Here is a 22,414-nt window from a genome sequence, read left to right as displayed (position 1 = left end):
TTCCCTAGGCTGTAAAAATTCCTGTATATTTGACACACACAGAGAGAATAAGAGGCCACAGATAGAGAAAGAAGGAAAGAAAGTTTTTTGACAGGATAGCTGGAAGAACAGCCCTGAGATTGAAGGACAGATTTGAGGCTGAGATTTGCTCCATACTCACTGCTCCAATGAATGAATTCCCTGCCCATGCACCAAAATGATATGGCTCTGATGACTGGAGGGGCCCAGGTCCTTTGTTTTGTGCCGGTTTAGATAAAATGGCAGAGATGCACATCAAGTGCTTTTAAGGAGCTGACAGTTTATTAGGCAAGAAAGAAGGAAGAAAAAACAGCTCCCCCATACAGAGACAGAGGGAGGGGGAATTTGAATAAAGAGAAACCCCGTGTATGGTGGAAAAGTGGTTGCTTATATTGGGATGCTGGAGGAGACAGTTTCTGGTTTGCATAGGGCCCAGGGGATTGGTTTGACCAGGTTTATTATTTATATAGCCTGCGAAAAACCTGGCCCTTCCACCTTGGCTCTTTAATATGCAAATGCATGTCACCATGATATTCTGAACAGTTCAATGGTGGATCTGGGACAGATTTCACTCTCACCATGAACAACATTCAGCCTGACGAGGTTGCAACTTATTACTGTCAACAGGAGAATAGTTCCCCTTGCCCAGTGTTACAAGTCATAACCTAAACCCCCCAGGGAAGCAGATGTGTGAAGCTGGGCTGCCCCAGATGCTCCTCCTGGTGCCTCCATCTGCAGAGAGCATTTCTCAGACTGAAGCCATACTTGGAAGGTCACTGGAAAGTTTTGGTAGAAGGGCCATAAAGCCTCTTGTATACCTTAACTATCTTTCCTTCTTCTCATCCCTAGCAGCACAGACATGGCAACGCCTCTCCTGATTTTATTAAGAACAGATATTATTACACCTGAGTCTGAGTTATGGTGTGAGTTGGAATTAATAGCACAAAGGAGAAGCCACTCTTGGAATTCCAAGTAGAATTTTTTTCAAAATACAGGAAATGAGAGTCTAAACTACAGCTTTTCAAGGCTTGGGATCATGGTAGTTAAATGTGCAAATACTGGAACGGGGGGATTCTTTGGATTTCCCCAAGAATCTAGAGTTTATCCACCACAGAAGAATTAATCGCCAATCATGTGGTCCTCAGACCTACCTGGGAAGCTCAGGATTGGGGATGCTGATGGTCCTAGCTGCCTAGAGGACTTCATTAGGTGATTCTCCAATCCTCACCTCTGTTCATGTATCTTGCTGAGGTGCTGATAGACAGTATTGAATCCTCCTTTTCTGACTTCCAAATCTCAGTGAGGGATCTTCGCTGGTCAACTCTACTGAAAACGAAAGAGGTAAAAGGAGTTCTGGAAGATGTACTTGTAGGATGGTAGTAATGATGGGGAAGTAACAGCTGACATTTCGGTGCAGTCATTACATTACAGCTCTCAGGGGTTTGTCAGGTGATGGCCCCAGAATACATTGGGATGTGCTTCCAAATGCTATCAACAAATTTGAGATAATAGCAAGGACATTTTATTAAGTCATATATTAAATAAAAAATTAGAAAAATAGGAATTGCATTAAATGTATATAGCAATCATTTCAAATAAACTTTGTAGACTACATATATGTGTGTGTCATACACACATATGTCATATACATATATGTTTCTGTGTCATACACACAGAAGTGTAACATTCTTTGTCCTTAATATAAAAACCTTGTTACTCAAAATTTTTCCGGAAACCAGCAGCATCACTAAGACCATGTCATAAATGCAAAATAGCTGACCCACCTTTCATCAACTCAGTGGGAATCTGCATTTTAACAAGATTACAGATCTATAGAGGTTTAAGAAGCTATGTTTTAGGGAATGTTTACTTCAGCTAAGGAGTATTTGTTTTTATTCAATGTGGCAATTTAAGAAAATTAGTTTAAAGTTACATGTTATTAATAAAAACACATCCAATTTTATTTTCAACACCATTTGATTTGGTTTAATTTAATTTAAATTAACTTCAGTTTGCTTTTTTAATGCTGAAGGTTGAAAAACAATCTCATTAATTATTTGTTGATGACATGATCAAATACCTTGAAAATTAAATGGAGAAAAGGTCTTATAAACTTGAAGAATTATTAAGGTTAAAGAATAAATCCACGTTTTGGGTATTTGTATTGGAGCTGTTGGGACTTAAATTTGCTTCTGTAGCTTGACCTCAGGACGTTGGTCATTGTCCTGGATAATCACTGCTCCTTCAGTCTTAACCCCAGAACAAAGAAAATCCATACATTAGAGATAAACTCAGTGACCTACAGCAGAACCACCCAGCTGAGCCCTGCCTAGATCAGCTGAATTATTGTTATTATGAACATCTGTAAACATGAAAATAAATACAAGTATTGTAAGCCACCACATTTTGAGTGATTTGTTGCAAACCATTACTGTTGAAAACCTAATTACATTATTGAATATCCACACATATAGATATATAAATTTTGTGAAAATTGACTGGATAAATATGAATACTTAGAAAACCATTCATAACGAAATAGAAAACCTAAAAGAAATTTTATATATATATATATATATATTTTTATTTTTTTTTTTTTTGAGACGGAGTCTCACTCTGTCGCCCAGGCTGTAGTGCAGTGGCTGGATCTCAGCTCACTGCAAGCTCCGCCTCCCGGGTTTATGCCATTCTCCTGCCTCAGCCTCCCGAGTAGCTGGGACTACAGGTGCCCGCCACCTTGCCCAGCTAGCTTTTTGTAGTTTTTAGTAGAGACGGGGTTTCACCGTGTTAGCCAGGATGGTCTCGATCTCCTGACCTTGTGATCCGCCCGTCTCAGCCTCCCAAAGTGCTGGGATTACAGGCTTGAGCCACCACACCCAGCAAGAAATCATATTTGAATAAATAGAATACAACTTAGCTCATTTATGGAAACATCTAACAGGAACAGTTAGTAGAGTTTACCCATATGATATGGTTTGGCTCTGTGTCCCCACCCAAATCTCATCTCAAATTGCAATTCCCACATGTTGAGAAAGGGACATGGTGGGAGGTGGTTGGGTCATGGACTGGTTTCCCCCATGTTGTTCTCATGATAGTGAGGGAGTTCTCACAAGATCTGGTTGTTTGATAAGTATCTGGAATTTCCCCTGTGCACTCTTTCTCTCCTGCTACCATGTAAGACGTGTCTTGCTTCTCCTTCACCTTCAGCCATGATTTTAAGTTTCTTGAGGCCCTTCCAGCTATTCAGAACTGAGTCAATTAAATATATTTTGTGTATGAATTACCTAGTCTCAGGTAGTATCTTTGTAGCAGTGTGAAAACAGACTAATATATCATATGTAGCAATACTCAACAGAGGAATCAGAATGAGACTTTATATATATGATACAGGCTTATTGAAAAATAATTAAGTTCACATTTTATAAATAAAACATGTTTATACATATATGTGTTTATATGTGATCTATATGCATACATATTTAGATATTGCTTGCATAAACTTATCCATACAAATAGTCATGTTTTAACAAAGTTATATGACCATATTTATGTGTATATACACACAACACATACAACACATACACATGTACAAAATTATCAGGGTGCCAAGGAAATGTAGTTTAGTCTTTCCAGGCCCTACCTTACAGAAAGAACCCAGAAGATTAGAGAATATAAATGAAACAAATTCTAAAACATCAAGACTCATGTGTACATTTTGTTAAATAATTTTGTTTTTACGTTCGTCATTTTCTTTAAAGTTTTATAAGGTGCTCTTTTTTGGTCACCTTTGTAATTTAGATTTTAGGTTAAATTTGTGACCCATGAGGGACGGTGGCTGCTGGACTGAAGGTATTTGGATTTCACCATTGTTTAGGTAGAGGTGATTGCGCTGTTATTTGTAAAGGAAATGTTTGCAATATGTTAGGTGGTAACACATTGCTCTCGATGTGTTGAAAAAGAAGTTCAAATGTGGGAAAGTGAGCACTGTTGATGGAAAGTCACAAAGGCAGATTGGGATAGAACAAGCCCTGTTACCCGTAAGAAGAGATGAATCTGAAAGAGACTAAAATAAGGGATGAGCCGCGGGACAAGGATTCAGATTTCTGGTAGCTGCTGGCAGGGCTGTTGTCCTTCTAGGGGCAGCAGTGAGGGGAGCAGCTCTTTTCTCCCCAGGAGGCAGCCTGAATATGGAGCCACAGGCAGCATGGACCTCCACAGCCTGCATCAGCAGTGCCATTCTTGGAATTTTTCTAGAGGCTTTGCCTGGAGTTATGGCTTCCCAACAATTTGTAAGCAATTTAATATCCCTTTTTGCTTAGTGGACTTGACATTTGTAACCAATAACAATGAGCAGTTCACACTAAGTGCAAGATCACAGCTTCCTCTTTTCTTGCTAAATATAATGCTTTCCAGGAGGGCCTGCCAGACAAGGCCAAAAGAAACAATCTCTGTATCATCAAGAGTACAGGACCAATAAGCTCAGGGGAGCCACCAAGTTCTCATCCAGTTGCACCATCTCATGGCACAAAAAGAGAGGACTGAGGAATCTTTCTGTAATCCTTCAGCTGTTCTTTCTGCAGCCTTGGGTAGGTTCTCCACGTGCATACACTCATCAGTGCTCTGGAATACCGAGGGAGGGCTTCTGGGGATAGCCTGGGCTCTGTCTGTGGAGCTCCCTTCTCTATTTCTCTGTCTCCACCTTTCTGGACCACCAGCTCTTCTTCCTCAATTCAGGGATACTCCCAGGGTTCTGCTAGGGATTATTCCTGAACAATTTTCTGGAAACTTCCTCAGGGTGTAAGATGGATCAATTTAAATCGCACCTCCTCTGCTTTCCAATTCGCTGGGACAATTATCTTTGATTTCTAATGTCCAATGACTTGAAAAAAACTGCTTCATGTAGTTTGTGCTGTGTTTTAGTTAATCCAGAGAGGAGTGTCAATCTGGTCTATGCTAATCTGTTTTGGATCCAAACTGAATTTCTGGAGCTGACGTGTGGATTTAGAACTTTGCACTCCTTGGGGTTCTGTATCAGAATCTCGCAGTGCAGGAATAGCAGGTCCTAATCTGGGGTCGCAGTTGGGCCCTCACTGCCATTTCCTCATCTCCTGCCTTGTCTCACACCACACCCGGTCTTCTGCACACAAATACAGAAACTTCACCATCTTCACACCATCCTCATATCACCCTCTGAGCAGCAACCCCTTGGCCTCATATTGCACCTGGGGAGTGAACATTTTTTGTGTAGCTACTCTCAAGACAATGAGCCCATGGAGGAGGACAGTGTAGTCTCTGGGAATTAGGCTTGGAGTATTAAATTTGAAAGTTCAAGGTCCCAGGAACCTAAAGAGTCATGTTGCGGAAGAAAATTGACCCTAAATTAGCACAGTTTCTCTGTGGGAAAGACTGGAGGAAATCCAGATGCGGGGCTTTCACTTCTGGGGCCCAGAGTAAGAGTCCCCTCTTGTTGGGTGTGACTGTGGCTCTGGTTGATGCATTATTGCTGTGACACTTTGATACTCCTATTAAAATACAAGATTGGAGGCCTCCAACCATGATGCTGTCAGTGTCCACAGGGCCCCTTTATGATTCAGCAGGTTGTTGAGGACTCCCTGGCCTTGATGTGCTCGCAGCAGGGCTGGTTTTGTCTCCACCCTCATCCTTCCTTCCTTCATGTCTTCCCTGAAACTCAGAGCAATTCCCCAGGTGATGTGATCTTGTCTTCATCCTACTTTAGAGAAAATTGATCCCCAGGAATTCTGGGCTGTTTCAGCAATCTAGATTTATTCAAACTTAGGTTCCAGTTCATGGGCCATCTTGTTTTGTTAAAGAAAGAAAAGTTTTTTTTTTTTCTTGGAACCAGTTTTGACATCCCTATTCAGAACTTTCATGCTGATGTGCTGACAGAAATAAGGCCACATGTCTCAAGGAGGTAGATTATGGAGTCCTCCAAACCAAGAATAAAATGCCCATTTAGTTGATGAGTACTAAAGAGGCTGTTGGCTTCATATAATGATTTGCCTGTGAGCTACACACCTTTGAGAATGCACAGTGGTATGCATTAACAGTGGATTCCTTGGTCTTAAAATGGTAAGAAGGATGGCTCAATGCCGTTATAAAATGCTTTATAATTCCTCGGGCATTCTCTTAGGAACTGCCATTGCTATTTTCTTTTTTAAAAAATTGTAAAAATTTCACCCTTACAGAAAAGTTTTAAGTATAGTGCAGTGTACCACTTTTTTTCCACTGGACCGTTTGAGATTGACTTGATGACCTCATAGTCCCAACCTCTAAGACATTCTCTATATAACCTAATACAAGTGTGGATTCTGGGAATCAGCATTAATACATCACTCCATCTAGCCCTCAGGTACATTTCGAGTTTTGTCAGTTGTCCCAGTAATGTCTTTTGTGACAAAATAATCCAGTCTCGATTCATGTGTTGCCTTAACTGGCCCACGCCCCTTTAGTGTCCTTCAGTCTGGAACAGGTGCTCAGTTTTTACTTGGACCTTATGACTTTATTACTTTTGAAGATTAAACACCAATTACTGTGTAAACTGGTTCTCAACTTGCATGTGATTGAGTTTCTGGGGGATTAACTCTGCTAATGTTCCTGTGACAGGAATACCCAGAAGTGATGTTGTGCTCTCACGGCAACCTATCTGGGGGGTGCATGATTTTCATCTGCCTGCCCCATGACTGAGGAGGTTCAGTTTGACTCCTGCTGAAAGGGGTGTCTGCCAGGCTTCTCCCCTGGACCTTCGATCTTTTTCACTTTGAAAGTAAAAAGAATTTGTGGAGAAGTTCTTTGATACTTGATACTTCATGAATATCCTCATCCTAATCAAAATTTGGACTCGTGGATTCAGTTTCTTCAATGGGTTAGACTGAGCTACCTTCATTATTTTCTTGGTCAACACTCCCTGAATTTGTCAGTGGGAGCCCCATTCACTCTTACGCCTACTACCGATGGGTGGCTAAGCCATGGTGGTGTGACCTATGCACAAAAGTCCTGCTGACTGTCTTGGGGTCTGATGCTCTAGGGCATCTGCTTGCAACCAGCCAGCCAGGATCCTATTCCAGAGAGATGCAACAAACGTGGGTGATCTAGATTTAAAATGCACATATTTTCTGAGTAGATGTGATGGTCATTGGCTTTCCCTTCGCTGTACTTCTACTGACTGCCAATGGCCATATCTGCCCCTGCTGCTCTCACTGAAGCTGGAGAAGACAGCTCTACCTGCACACATGACAGGCCTCAGGGCCCAGAATGAGCATCCCCTGGGACAGCTCTCAATCAGTGAAAAGAGGGGAGGTGTATACATACCCCATCTCCCTCACCTCTCAAGTGAAATAACCCAGAGGCATTTTCCCCATGTTTCCATATGGGTTGAGTTCTAGTTGTGCTCAGCAGTAGCTGCTTGCTGATGTATGTCTCACCATCCATCTTCTCTTCCCTCCCTCCTTTCCCCCTTCCTTTCCTGGGTTTCCTGCAGCTTGTAAACATGCTGTCAGCATGGAAATCCTTATTGCTAGAAATCCAATCTAAGTCTATAGACAAATCCTCATTTGTAGCAGTATCTCTCATCTAAATTCTTGCCACTTCTCCTTTTTTGATGGGTAGAAAAATTCAGAAAATTCAGGAAACAGTTAATTTTTCTTTACCTGTCTGTCTTAGATTGGACTCAGGCAGCAAGTTATTTCTTCTGGGTCACAATATCAGGGGCGCCTCTAACAAATAGGTCCACACCATGAGGTCCACATTAAAGTGGCAGCAGCAGAAGAATCCTCCAGCCCAGGGAACCCCCAGACCAGAGGGCCCTGACTCAGATCCCTCCAGCTCTCTCACTTTATAAAGCTACTGGCTGCTCCTTCTTCTCCTCTTCTCCCAGCCATTTGACTTTGGATTCTTCTTTAGGGGAGGACAGGTGGAGGATGATATGGTTTAACTGTGTCCCCACCCAAATCTCATCTTGAATTGTACTCCCATAATTCCCATGTGTTGTGGGAGCGATAATTTGAATCATGGGGGCAGCTTCCCCCACACTGTTCTGGTGGCAGTGAGTAAGTCTCACGAGATCTGATGGTTTTGTCAGGGGTTTCTGCTTTTGCATCTTCCTCATTCTCTCTTGCCTCCACCATATAAGAAGTGCCTTTCACCTCCTGCCATGATTCTGAGGCCTCCCCAACCATGTGGAACTATAAGTCCAATTAAACATCTTGTTCTTCCCAGTCTCAGGTATGTCTTTTTCAGCAGCTTGAACATAAACTAATACAGGAGATGATAAGGGGGGTTGGTAGCCTGAATAATCCTGCTCTCTCCACTTAAAAGAGGTCCGTGTCATAATTTCTGGAACCCATGAATCTGCCTTATATGGCAAAAGGAACTAGGCAGATGTGATTATGGATCTTTCTATGGGAAAATCATCTTGGTTTATCTTGTGGGTCCCAGATAATCACAGGTGTCCTTATAAGAGAAAGGCAGGAGGATCAGATTTGGGGAGATGTGACTGTGGAAAGAGAGGCTGAGTGATGTGAGGAAAAGGCCATGGCCAAGGAGAGATAGCAGTGTCTGAAAGCTGGAGAAGGCACAAAAACAAGTTCTTCAAGGGAAGGTTGACTTTAGCTCAGTGAGACCTGTGTGGGATTTCTCCCTCCCAGAATTGTAAGAGAGGAAACAAATGCTGTTTGAAACCAACAAGGACATGGAGATTTGTTACAGCAGCTACAGGAAACACATACACAGGGAGAGAATGGGATTTGCCTCTCTAAGGGGATGTTTTTCTCTGATCTCCCAACCCTTTCCAACTTGTCAGCCTTTGGTGTCAATTTTGACAAAAGATGGAGCACAGTTTACTATGAGGAGAGCTAGCACAGAATTCCTCTTAGGGAGAAAATCTCCTGGGTAAACCCCTTGATTAACTTTTGTACATTCTGAGTATCTCAGAGACTAGGGGTCAAATCCCACTGTGACTGAGAGAAGGGTGGGTTTGCCTAACAGGAGAATAAATTAGATTTGCAGGACACAATCTGAGATTGAAGGACAAAGTCAGAGATGGAAACAAATAGAAGAAAGGAGGAAGGGCTCAGGCCAAGGCAAGATGTGCTCCTGCCCCCAATTCTGAAATAAAGCCATTTAGAGTTTGTAAAGGCTTGGAGAAAGTTGCATTTTGTAGAAGAAACTGCAGAAGGTGCTTAGTTTAATGTTAGGGTTGCATAATATGAGACAGATGCAACACAGAACCGTGAATTTCATAGCATCTTGGATTTGTCTCTTCTACCATTGTATAGGTTATGGGATCATCTGTGGCTGTCCATGTGGAAGGAACCGACTTAATGTCAGACACACATGGATTCAAATCCCAGTCCCAGCACTCACTGACCATGTGACTTTGTGCAAATCACTCATGCCCTCAGATGAACGATCTTCTCATCTCTGAAATGGAGCCCTATAGATATCAAGGGCTGTCCTGAGGGTTTAACCAGATGATATGCCATGAAATTTATCTTTATTTTTTTAGAGAAGAGTACTCAGTTCTGGGTTTTATGCACCTCTGAAACTACTAGAATGAAGAGGTTTTAAAAGACATGACTAGTCAGATGTCATTTTCAACACAAAGGCATCATTATTAATTCTACAACCGGTGCCCCACTGTGGGCTACGGGTTTCATGTGCATTTATTTCCACCATAAAATCTTTTACCTAACTATTTATGTGTAGCATTAGAAAGTTGAACAAGAAGATTGCAAATGACTATTGGACCTTTAGTCTAGATTTTCCCTGAGCACTTTTTGTGCTATTTTTCAGGGGCTGCTATAATAAATTGCCAAAATTTGGTGTCTTAAAACAACAGATATGCATTCTCTTATAGTTCTGAGGGCAGAAGCCTAGAATCAATCTCACAAGGCCAAAATCATGGTGTTGGCAGCCAGGTTCCTCCAGGGGCTCCAGGGGAGAGTCTGCTCTTGCTCTTCCAGCTTCTGGTGGCTGCAGCTTGCCTTGCCTGTGGCCACGTTACTCCAGTCTCTGCCCCTGTGGTCACTTTGCCTCCTCTTCTCTCTGTGTTAAATCTCTCTCTGCCTCTCTTATGAGGATAGACACTTGTGATTGCATTTAGGGCCAACCTGGTTAATCGCTCCATCTCAATATGCTTAATTTACACCCGCAAAGGCCCTTTTTCCAAATAAGAAAGACATTCACAATTTCCAAGCAAGAGGACCTGGCATTTTGGGAACCATACTCAGTGTATTAAACTATTAAAGTGTCCACTCTTTGCACACACCATACTGCCTCTCTCACCTCACCCCACTTCTTTTCCTTTTTCTCATGATCGCAGATCATGAATTCACTTCCATAAGTGCATCCAATGCCACCTATGTCCAGGTTCAGAGTTTGGAGAGGCACCCACAGGAGGGCCTTGCTCAGAGTTGGCATAGAGACCTGCTTTGTTCCCCAGCATCATGCCCAAGGAAGGACACAGCCAAAGGCAGCCCTCAGCCATCTGGAGAAGCTGTCTCTATAGACAACAATCAATCATGGGCTGTGACTCAGGAACTCTGATGATCTTCAAAAGCCTGCCTCCTTGGCCCTTATGGAAGGTTTGGGTGTCTACTGACTCAGATAGGATCCACCTTTGCTTCCCACTTGCCTCTTTCCATGCCCTAAGGAAATATGTTTGGTGTGGACTGAGTGAGGTGACAAAATTGTCCAAAGTATAGAAATGACTATCATTTTGTTTGTATTTTTCTGAGCTAAGTTTATGAGGTATTTTGAGATGTTTGCAAAGTGTATGAGAATCAGATCTTGACCCAGTAGTTGGAAGAAATTCCTAGTTTAGGAGTATAATGTTTTATCCTCTTAGTTTAGGAGTATAATTTTTTCTACAATTTGGGACACAAAAATCAAATGTTGGCCCACCTTCCCCTCCCCTGGCCTCAGCTACTGCTGGCAGCTGTTAGGAAGGTCCACGTTCCCCCCACTTCTTTCATCTGTCTCCTAACCGATTCCTGTGATGGAGAAGGCCAGAGGGTCCCAGAGGCTCCTTATGAACACAGGAGAGCTGGGGGGCTCCTGGGATCTCCGACTACCTGGTCTGAGCTCAGAACAGCTGTTTCCTTGGCAACCACTTAGAGCTTAAAGCAGAACAAGCCCATCTCCAAAGGAACAGAATGTCCAGTGACCTCTCTACAGATATCTGGTTGGCTCTGGGGTGACCTCTGCTCCAGCTTTTAGAGAGGAGCCCTGTGAACGGGGCAGCATCACTGGCCCTGCTCAGTCCAGCCTCAGCCTCTGTGGGACCTGAGGCATCCCCACCACCTCCACCACCCCTTAGCAGCCACAGGTGGAGTGAGCCTGACTGCCCTGCGAGGCTCTTGGAGAGGGGCACTGGTTCAGGTCATCAGGCAGGCAAATTGGCTCAAAGGAAACCTGTGTCTATTTAACCCTGGGGGCATGGGCCCTGCTTCTAGAGCAGCTCTGACAGGAACTATCTGCTCAACCACACTTCCCTTGCTCTTAGGTCCAGAAGCAGCAGGTCCTCTGGACACTCCAAGATGTGCTTCCTGGCCCTGCTCCTCTGCCTCCTGGTGACGTGCTTTCAGGATGAGTGCATTTCCCCCTGCAGACCATGAGCAGGGACTTTAGCCTTGCACCCAGCAATGATGGGCTAAAACATGCTTTGGAAATTACAGTGTGACATAAGGGGGTGATTTGCCTTTACTCTCTATTAGGAAAATGAGGCATAGAGTCCAGGGCTTACCACGAGGCAGAGGGTGCCACAGCCCTAAATTTGTCCTGTCTCCCTTAGGACCACAGAGACTCTGTCTCTCCTCCCACTCCATGTCTACCTCTCTTGAGAGGCTCACTGAGGTCCTGGTCAGGTTGTGAAGAATGAACCTGCCCATTGGTCCCTCAGGGTGGGGTTGCACTATGCTGTATGCCCTTTCATAGTTACCCTGGTCCTGAGGACACCTCTGCAGCCATTTCTATCTGGACTCTTGTACACAGGAAAGATGGGAAGGCCTGGGGTACTAATATCTGTCATGCTTAAGCGTGGCATCGGCCTTTTAAGAAAAAGGGCAAGTTTCTTCCAATGCTTTGGGAGTAGCAATGCATTTCACTGCCTGAACAGGTTGTCCTTGCGGGATGGAGGGGGTAGATCCTCCTGACTCAGTCTCCAGAGACCCTGACAGCATCTGGAGATGAGTTTGTCAGCAGCGTATGGAATTGACTTTTTCTCCATCACTTGTAGAAGCAGCACAGATATAGGCAGCTCCATGGTCTGGTACCAACAGAGACTCCAGGAGGCTCCCAGGCTGCCCAGCTTTGGAGACTCTCCCTGGGCTGCAGGAATCCCTCCCAGATTCCATAGAAGTGGCTCTGGCTTTTACTTCTCCCTTGCCATCCAGATTGAAGGCTGAAGATGTCGGGATGTTTTACTGCCAGCAGCACTTCAGTCAGCCTCTCACCCTTTCTGGATGGAAGACTCTGCCCTGCTGCAAAGACACCTGCTTCATGAAGGAGCCATAACCTGAGAGTGTAAAGGGTCCACATGGTACATGTCCATGTTCTCAGAGTCTGTGATTTCTGACCTGTTGATGCAGGGGCAAACTGAAGAGTTATTTCCTCACATTATACCAGATCTACAGAGGAGAAGAGGCAAAGGGGGAGTGACGCCAAATTATTTTTCTAGACAGGTGTTTCATCTGGCTTAATTTATTATTTCTCCATTTTCTTGCAGTGTATCAGAGTACCACAAAACTTACAAGAGTGAAACAACAATTTACTATTTGTTATGACCTGCCGCCTGTCCTGGACTCTCTCATGCAGCTGCAGTCAGCTGGGTCAGTGGGGTGAGCAGTTCCTGTTGGCCTCACCCACCTGCCTGTCAGTCAGTGCTGGCTGTGGCTCCTCTTAGGGACATGAGAGGCCACTGGGAGCACGCCAGCTCAGCTTCAAGCCTTTAAATATGAAGTGTCTGCAGACATTTTTGTATTAATAATAAAAGTGCTTCTTGTTAGAAACATGCACTGGCAATTCTGAACAATATCAGACAAATATCAGATAAAATATTTCTTCCTACTGACCATTTCCACTGCTCATCATCCCCCAATGCCTCTTTATGTCACTAACCACTTTACCCACTTTCAGCAGTTGGTGCTGGTAGTTACCTGGCACCTGGGTCTCCACTCCGTGACCTCTCCTAATAGGTTAGATGAGTTTACACTCCAAGAGGGAGGTGAAAGCTGCAAGGCCTGGGCTCTCGGGCACAGACTTCTTTTTACCACATTCTACTGGCCAAAGCAAGGCCAGAGCCCAGCCTAGATCCAAAACATGGGGAAATAGGTCCTCCATGGGAGAACCATGTGGCCAAGTTTTTCTAATCTCCTATAAATGTCTTGAATTATCAATTTCACATCAACAAAGATAAGTATGGGTGCAATATAAACGAATGGTTTTTGTGTGTCATGAATTGAGCTAAGTCTTTATATGAGAAGTGTATTTTATTCTCATCCTCCAGCTGAAGATACTGATGTAACAAGAGGTCATAAAATGTGTCCAAGGTCATCAGATTGTAAGCCAGGATTCTAATCAGAAAATCTGATTCACAGATGTCAGTGAGGTGCATGACAAGCTAGGGATTCTGCAGGGCTAGCTGGATGGGACACTCTGCGAGAGGCCCCAGGACTGCTGCTAGAGAGTGGAGTAGTCCCCATGCAATTCTCTGCGCACATGATTTCATCTCTTAACATCGTTTAATAAGTTCATTGATTGATATGAAGATAAGGAGTGTGATAAAGATGTCATTTTTCATAGCTAAGAATCACAAGAAAACGTGTTATTTATGTTATTGCTAAGATAGTGACAAAGAAACAAGAGAATAACATGAAGACAAAAGAGAAAAAAATAGATTGAGGCCTTTGGATAGCAGGTTGAGACTCCTAGAAGTGGAACACGTGGGGCATCTCCTTTCAGAAGATGCGAACAAGGAGGAAAAGGAAATGTGAACTAGAGCAAAATCTTGGTTACTCACAAGAAGCCTAAGAGGAAATGAGAAGCTTTTCTTCCTGAGTGCCAGAAGGTGGAGAAAAAAATTCTCATTGAAAACAAACAAAAAAACCACAAGAGAACTTAGAGGTATTTCATGCTCAACACATTCCACAGAACACCTTGTAACTAACACAGGTGGAGTTGATAATCTTAGACTTGATATATATCCCTAATCTCACCCACCTGCAGTCTACTCTCAATTCAGTAGCTACAGTGGTCTTTTAAATAGACGAATCACGCTTCTCCTGGGTCAAAATCTTGCACAAGTTTTCACATCACACAGAGTAACAGCCCAAGTCCTTCTGATGCCTACCAGGCCCCATCTGCCCTGAATCATCCCTGTTACTTGTCCAATACCTTTTATGGCTCTGCCCTCTGACTCACTAGGATTCTGCTTCCCTGGTCTCCCGGCTCTGCCCCAAACAAGCCTCATACAGTCCCATCCTTGAAGCTTTAGTCTCACTGGTCCCTCAGCGGTGATGCTTTTTCTCCAGATCCCTATTGGGCTCACTGACTCACAAAGTCGGCCTAAAGGTTCCCTTCTTAATGATCCTCCTAAATGTTTTAATAGGACACCCTACTCCGTGCTTTCATTGGAAACACATTTCACATTCTGACTTATGATCTATTTTACTTCTTTATGATTTTACACTTGATAGGTTGACTCTCTCTAGTAGAACTTAAGCTTTATAGGGTCAGGGGCCATTGTTTATTTGTATTGCTGTATCCCAGTGTAATAGGAGTGCCTGGTAAACAGTAGGTGCTCAGTCGAGGGCCACTCTTCCCAGGAGTCTGCATGTCTAGAAGTCTGGAAGGATTGTAAAGAGTGGATTAAACTGCTTGTGATATGGACAATGTTCCCTCTTCCTTCTTTTATTCATTTTTCGTATTCATTCTTCAGGAAATAAGGCAAATCACAATTCTCAGAGTTTAACGCATGGACTTTGTCTCAAGTGATATTTTAGGTGGTATTTTCCAAAAGCATATAATAATAATATAGTATCATTGTATGCAATTGATCACATTCTCTCTCTACATATAATATGATATATAATAATATATACTACATTAGTTATAACTATACTAAATTTATTGACTCTCTATTTAAAAGACAAAACTTATCAGATTATTTTAGGAGTCAGATAATTAATATTTCATTCTTCTTAGCCCAGAAGCAAAACTGAATACACTATCTAGGTATTAGATAAGAGAGAAAACAAATTTCTGCAATTTTTATTAATGATTTCAAATAGAATGCAACCCAAAGAGCTTCTCAACCTGTTCAGGGGAACATCCCTCACTACCACATGTTCACAATTCTGAGGAACACAGGAAACCCCAGATTAGATTCTTGCGTAGATCAGGAGTGTAAACAGAGATTTCCATTTAAACAGAAAAGAGCCTGAGTCTCGGTGAGCGGATACATTATGCAGCGTGGTGTGGCACAGAGAATGGAAGATGCCCCAAGGAATTCTTCCTGGCCTGCTGCACAGCGCCATCGACTGTCTGCAGGGAGTGGAATCACACACTGAAGAGTGAGCCTGGAGTCTGCTTCTCTGTGCAGCTCTGGTCATCCTTGTACCCACAGTGCTGGGCCTAATTGAGTGTTGTCCTTTACTAGATCTTCCAAAGAATGGTGCAGCTGAGTGAAGCTAAGATGTTTCATAGGAAAGATAACCAAGCTGAAAAGGAAAAGTGTCTTTGGACAATGAATTTCTGATTAACAACTTTTCAGCCAGGTACAATCATGCACCAAGGGAGATGACTGGGGATACTGGGAGAAGAAAGAGAAAAGAAACCACAGGCTTCTATTTTTTTTTCCAACAGGTTTGTAATACACACCATCTGTCTGACTCTGGGTGATTGATGAGGCAAGAGGGCAGGGATTATGCCTATAATCCCAGCACTTTGGGAGGCAGAGGCAGGTGGATCACCTGAGGTCAGGAGTTCGAGAGCAGCCTGGAACAACACGGCGAAGCCCCGTCTCTACTAAAAATACAAAAATTAGCAGAGCATGGTGGCACGTGCTTGTAATCCCAGCTACCTGGGATTCTGAGAAAGGAGAATCGCTGGAACGCGTGAGATGGAGGCTGCAGTGAGCCGAGATCCTGCCACTGCACTTCTGCCTGGGCAACAGAGCTAAACTTGGTCAAAAAAAAAAAACAAAAAAAAACCTGTGTCCACAGGGGAGAAGTTTTGCCCTCATGCTGAGTCAACAGCCTTTTCTGACCTGACCTCCTGGGCACGGGCTGCTCAGTGCAGAGAAGAGGAGGCAGGTGGAAGCCCAGCCCCTGCCCCAGCCTCTTTGCACGTTCCTCCCAGCTGCCCTGCTGTCCAGAGCCCATGTCAATGCCTGGGTCAGACCTCAGGGGAGGAATTGCTCAGTTCAGACACAGAGGGAACCATGGAAGCCCCAACTCAGCCATGCCTCCTATTACTCTGGCTCCCAGGTGAGGGGAAGAGGAAATGGCTCTGCACTGAAACTCGATCCACCTTGTTGGTTCCTCTGATCTGGCACCTCTTGCTGAGCAAGAATAATAATTATCATTCAATGTAGATCAGTGATTCTGGTTGTACTAGAAAGAGAGTGACTTGATGCAGTTTATGTGGGTGACTTTCATGTTGTATTCCAATCTCAGGTACTTCCAGAGAGGTTATGTTGATGCAGTGTCCCGCCTCCATGTCTTTGTCTTCAGGAAAAAGAGCCTGAGTCATCTATGGGTCTAGTCAGAGCACTGGCAGTTCCTTAGCCTGATGTCAGCAGAAATCTGGTCAGGCTCCCGTGTTCCTCATCTGTGGTGCATCCACCAGGGTCACTAGCATCCAGTGTGGTGTAGTGACTGTGTGCCTGGGATGGACTTTACTCTCACCATCAGCAGCCTGGAGCCTGAAGACTTGACACTTTATCACTTTATCAGTATAGTGGTGTGTGTCCCACAGTGTTCGTTAGCATGAAACAAAACCTTTCAAAACACAATAGGTATTTTCTTTTTCTTTTGATCAAGCCAGCTGCTTCTTTTATGGACAGCTGCTTTGGTGACCCCTGGATTTTTAATATGATTACCTCTATTTGAAAATTTGGAAGTTGCAAGGAGTAAATTGCCACAAACGTTTTATTGTGATTCTTGATTTTTTCCTCAGACTTAGTTGTACAGCCAGGTTTTAGAACAATTTCATTGCCAACAACATTTGATCAGACTCATAGGTGTGGATGCTTAAAAATATATTTCTCATGCCTCATGCAACAAGGAAACATCTCATTCTCCCCTTATAAATGAGATGTGCACCCTTATCAAAGTGCACAAGAAAGTCTGGTAGATTATTTTTTACATTTCTTCCATGTGAGGATGCAGAGAAGGGAGAATCTACAAGGAATAGGCCCTCACCAGACACCAAATATTCCAGTGCCTTGATCTTGAACTTCCATCTCCAGAACTATGAGAAATAAAATTCTACTGTTTTTAAATTACCCAGTCTGAGTATTTTGTTATAGCAGCAAGAATGCACTAAGACAGGAAGACAGAAATTGCTACTGCGAAGTGGGGTGCTGCGGTCACAACTCCTAAACTCCTAAAATGTGGAAGTGGCTATGGGTAGAGGCTGGAAGAATTTAGAGGTGTGTACTGGCAAAGCCTGTATTGCTACCAACAGACCACAAAGGGTGACTCTGGTGAGGGCTTAGAGGAAGAGCAGAGCTGTAGAGAAAGCCTCAGTCTCCTTAGAGACTGTCTAATTGTTGCGAAGACAATGTTGGCAGCAATATGGACAATAAAGGGCATTATTTTGGGGAATAGAGGTGAATGAGTAACATGATATTGGAAACTAGGGGAAAGACACTTCTTATCATCAAGTGGTAAAGAACTTGGCAGAATTGTGTTTGTGTCCCAGTGTTTTGTAGAAGGCAGAACCTGAGAGTGATGAAGTGGGATGTTTGGCAGAAGAAATCTCTAAGCAAAGGGTTGAGGGTGCAGCATGGCTTCTCTTGACTGCTTACAATAAAAAGTGACAAGAGAGATATGAATTAAAGAAAATCAAAAGGAAACCAGAACCTAAAGACTGGAGAATTTCTCAGTCTGGCCAGATCATGAAGAATGAAAAAGCTTTTTTGAGGGAGTACACCAAGGATGTGGTCAAGTGAACATTCGATACAGAGAATAGTAGACTTATAAGGATGGCAGATGCTATTCATCAAGACAATGAAGTATGTCCCTGAAGGCATTTAGGAGATTTACCAGGCTGCCATTCCCATCACAGGCCTAGCATGCCAGGGTCTTGAGAGTGGAATGGAAAGGAGGGCACAGGGCACCAGGATTATAAGAAGGGAGATGGGTAATTGTGGCTAGCCAATGTTCTGTTTCATGGTATGGTTGGTGGTCACCCATGTGTGTTCACTCTGAAAATTCATCAAGTTGGACACTTATGACTTGTAAATGTACATACTGTGAATATGTTATGTTTTTTATATGTGGAGTTTACTCTACAAAAAATATTAAATAAATTAATCTATAAGGCATAATGTCATTTCAACTAATCAACTTCAAATGAATTTTTCAAAGAATCTAATCAAATTATATTTCATAATATAGATTCATTTTCACATATCATGTATAAGTTCATCTCAACAAATATAAGAGGTTCTACAATTTACAAGTTTCACAAAGTCTTAATGATCTCAGGGACACATGAATCACCACCCTGTCTTTTTAGTCCTGCGAAAAATTGAAATTCCAATCTACTGAAAATGAATTGTACTTAACAGTGATTCTTAGTGCCTCTAAATTTATGAAACAAATTAGGTAATATTTACAGAGCAAGAACAATTTGCTTCAAAGTATTTTCTAACCCCAAGACTGCACTGAAGCCTCTGCCAACTTTACTCATTGAAAGTTGAAACTAAAACATAGTATTTTTCCTACTTGCTATATCATTCATAGAAATGAGATCAGTAAAATTCAAGTAGACAGGTGATGAGAGTTGTTAATCGTCATTCATTCTGAGGAAGAGCATCACAGAGAATTCTGGTGACCCCATTTAAGGAAAAAACTGTCAGTCACTAGTTCTAAAGTTGGATCATATCAATATTTGCAAACCTTATCTCAGAACAATGGGTCCCATGCACATCCAATAAATAGATCTTTTGCGTACAGTCTTCATGTTTCTTGCCCAACTTCTGTTTGCTCTTAGAATCTTATGGTTAAAATGACCATCTTTATGGTGATATAATTGATACACCATGTATTTGTTCAATTTAAATTGAACAATTTAATTGTTTTAGTATATTCACAGAGTTATGCAATAATCACATTGTGAAAGGAAAATAAACCACGGGGCCCCAAAATCACTAAACTAAAGGGAAAAGTCATGCTGGGAAATTCTTAGGGTCAACCTGCCTCCCATTCTATTCAAATCATCCCTCTGCTCACTGAGATTAATTCATACCTTATTGCCTCTTTGGAAAGGCTAATCAGAAATTCAAAAGAATGCAACTGTTTGCCTTACCTACCTGTGACCCAGAAGGCTTTTCCCTGCTTGAGTTGTCTCACCTTTCTGGACATAACCAATACACATCTTACATATATTGATTGATGTCTCATGTCTCCCTATAATGTATAAAACCAAGCTGTGCTCTGACTACCTTGGGCACCTGTCATTAGTACCAGAGGTTGTGTCACAGGCTCATGTCCTTAACCTTGGAAAAAACTTTCTAAATTAACTGAGACTTGTCTCAGATATTCAGGGTTTATAACATGAATCACTTATAGAACGTTTCCATCAGTCTTAAGAAACCCTGGGCCTATGAGCAGTCACTTGGATTTTGCCCATCTCAGGCAAACAAGAGTCTACTTTCTATGTTTTTTAGATTTGCCTATTGTGGACATTTCGCATAAACACATTCACACTATAGGCAGTCTTTTGTGACTGGCTTAGTTCACTTACCAAAATGTATGCCGAGTATTGCTATGTTATAATGTCTGTGAGTACTTAATTTCTTTTCATGACCTAATAATATTCTATTGCATATACATACCATATTTTCTTTTTCCATGTATCAGTTAATGGGTATTTGTTTTTTCTAGTTTTTATCTCTTGGAGTATTGCTGCTATGGGCATTCATACACTTTTTTGTGTAGACATATGTTTTCATTTGGGGGTGTATAATCCTATAAGTGGAATGGCTGGATTATATGGCAATTGCATGTTTTACCATTTGAGAAACTGCCAGACCGTTTCCCAAAGTGGCTGTAACATTAGGCTGTGTAGTAAGAAGAAAGAATCTCTTAGTGAATGAGTATTGAGAACAGCTGAAATATTTGAGGATGTAAAAAATAAATCTGAGGTAGCTCAGGGATATTCATTACTCTTTTAATTTTTCCCACTCTTCATAAATGAGGGTCTCCAGTTTCTGCCTTGTGGATGCCGACTCACTCCCAAAGTTATTGAGAGGAAGGTACAGGCTGAGAACCACACGGGGAAGTTGGGTTACAGAAGGAGGGATTGGCTCAAGACTCAAGCTAGGAAAAACAAATCAAAATTAAAATGGGGAGCTATATAAGGAAAAATAAGAACTTCCTGTGGGAGGAACAAGAAATTGAGAAGGAATGCCTTGTCTTTATGCTGTGTGCCTATCTTTAGCTTTCTGGGCTCCTAAACTTCTGGACAAGAACCCCTAATTGGAAGTGACTGGGACGCTAATGTCTACTCCTTTTACTAGTTAACTGTTTTATTCGTTGTCGAAACTCCTCACATAAAGTAGAAGAACCTCAAGAAGGCAGATTTTTTTAATGCCTGGTTGAATCAATCCCATGAATCTCATACAATAGGACAAAGTATATTTTATTAATAAATCACCACTGTGAGTGAGTTCTAACCAAAACAGAGGGAAAATATATGAAGGATCAAAATGCAAAGAAAATACGTTTTGCATACGCATCTACAGTCTTAAAGAAAACACAGGAAGTTGTGTTCAGGTCTGTGTCTCTGTTTCAGGAAACTCATCCTCCTGCTGAGAGGAGCACGTTGCAGTCTCCTCAGCCTCCATGGTGTTGATGGTCACAGTGAAATCAGTTCCAGATCCAGGGAGATGGAACCAGGCTGGGACCCCAAGACCACGGTGGAAGCCCTTAACATCCTTACCATGTCTTGTGAGATATTTATTTATTGCCCTTCACAAATTGAGTTTAAAATATTTGCATTTTATTTTCTATCTACTGTTCTGCTGTCAGGCAATATTTTTTAAGATGGTGGGATAGGGAGCAATTAGTCCCTTCTGAACATCTGGTCAGTGGTTAGTCTGATGAGAGATTTTGTTAAGAGAACATTAGTGCTTCAGTTGTCCTGATTTAACATGGATTCCCTTCCCTTGGGGAGTGAATACACGTGTTACTCTGGCCTTCACAACAGTGTAGAATCCAGATGTGTTGGTATTAATGCCACTGTGTTGCTTTTTATGATTTTGTTTTTACACTTTGTTTTTTTGTTTTACTCATATTTTTAATATAGTTTATTTTATTTGTCTTAAATTTTCCTTTAAGGATAAACATGAAGAAAATGATATACGCATACTTTAATTTTATTAAGCCTACATGAATCTACAATTTTGTACTTCTAAAGTCAAGAAAAAATTGATCATTAATTTTCACTATATACTTAAGTAGCATAACAGCAAAACTGCTCCTTTTATTGCCTTCACCCTGACTCTGCTTATGTTTTTGCATAAGGAATATTATCATTTTTATTTAGAGTTTTTAGATTATAATTACATGGTATCATATTACATACATTATATTTCAAGAATTATTCCTATACAGTGACTTGCATTTATAAGTGAATTTTCAACTGATTTAGATTTTTGGTTTAATCATTTCTACCAATCAAGCAAGATTCCTTCCAGCAAGATTGTTTTGTTTTGTTTTGTTTCTTACATTTCCTGGTTTGTTTTAAAGCATAAAACTCAGGAAGTGCCTGACTGAAGAGATGCATATGGCAAGATGAGGGGGTAGGTTGAGACAGGGTGAGATGGTGCAAAGCTTCCATGTCCCCTCCAGGCAGCCACCTGCCAGCACTTCAATGTGTTTACCAAACCCAGAAGTTTTACCAACAGGCTTTTATTTTTATTTTTTTATTTATTATTTTCATTTTTTATTTTTGAGATTGAGTCTCACTCTGTCGCCCAGGCTGGAGCACAGTGGTACCATCTCGGCTCACTGCAACCTTGACCTCCTGGGTTCAACGATTCTCCTGCCTCAGCCTCCTAAGCAGCTGGGACTACAGGCACCCACCACCAAGCCTGGCTAATTTTTGTATTTTTAGTAGAGACAGGATTTCACCGTGTTGGCCAGGCTGG

At 42.2% G+C, this 22,414-nt stretch overlaps 1 long non-coding RNA gene across 1 annotated transcript; it reads left to right on the top strand.

Annotated features, from left to right (window-relative positions):
* The first annotated feature begins 10,944 nt into the window (after positions 1–10,944).
* On the top strand, positions 10,945–13,043 carry LOC103877245. Its single transcript, XR_002516861.2, has 3 exons — positions 10,945–11,725; positions 12,429–12,574; positions 12,761–13,043. It is a non-coding gene; the product is annotated as an uncharacterized LOC103877245 (long non-coding RNA).
* Positions 13,044–22,414: the final 9,371 nt, after the last annotated feature.

This window comes from Papio anubis, chromosome 14 (genome assembly GCF_008728515.1).
Source record: "Papio anubis isolate 15944 chromosome 14, Panubis1.0, whole genome shotgun sequence".
Lineage (NCBI taxonomy): Eukaryota > Metazoa > Chordata > Mammalia > Primates > Cercopithecidae > Papio > Papio anubis.
The sequence above is the reverse complement of the archived record's forward strand: the minus strand, read 5'-3'. Positions and strand labels throughout refer to the sequence as shown.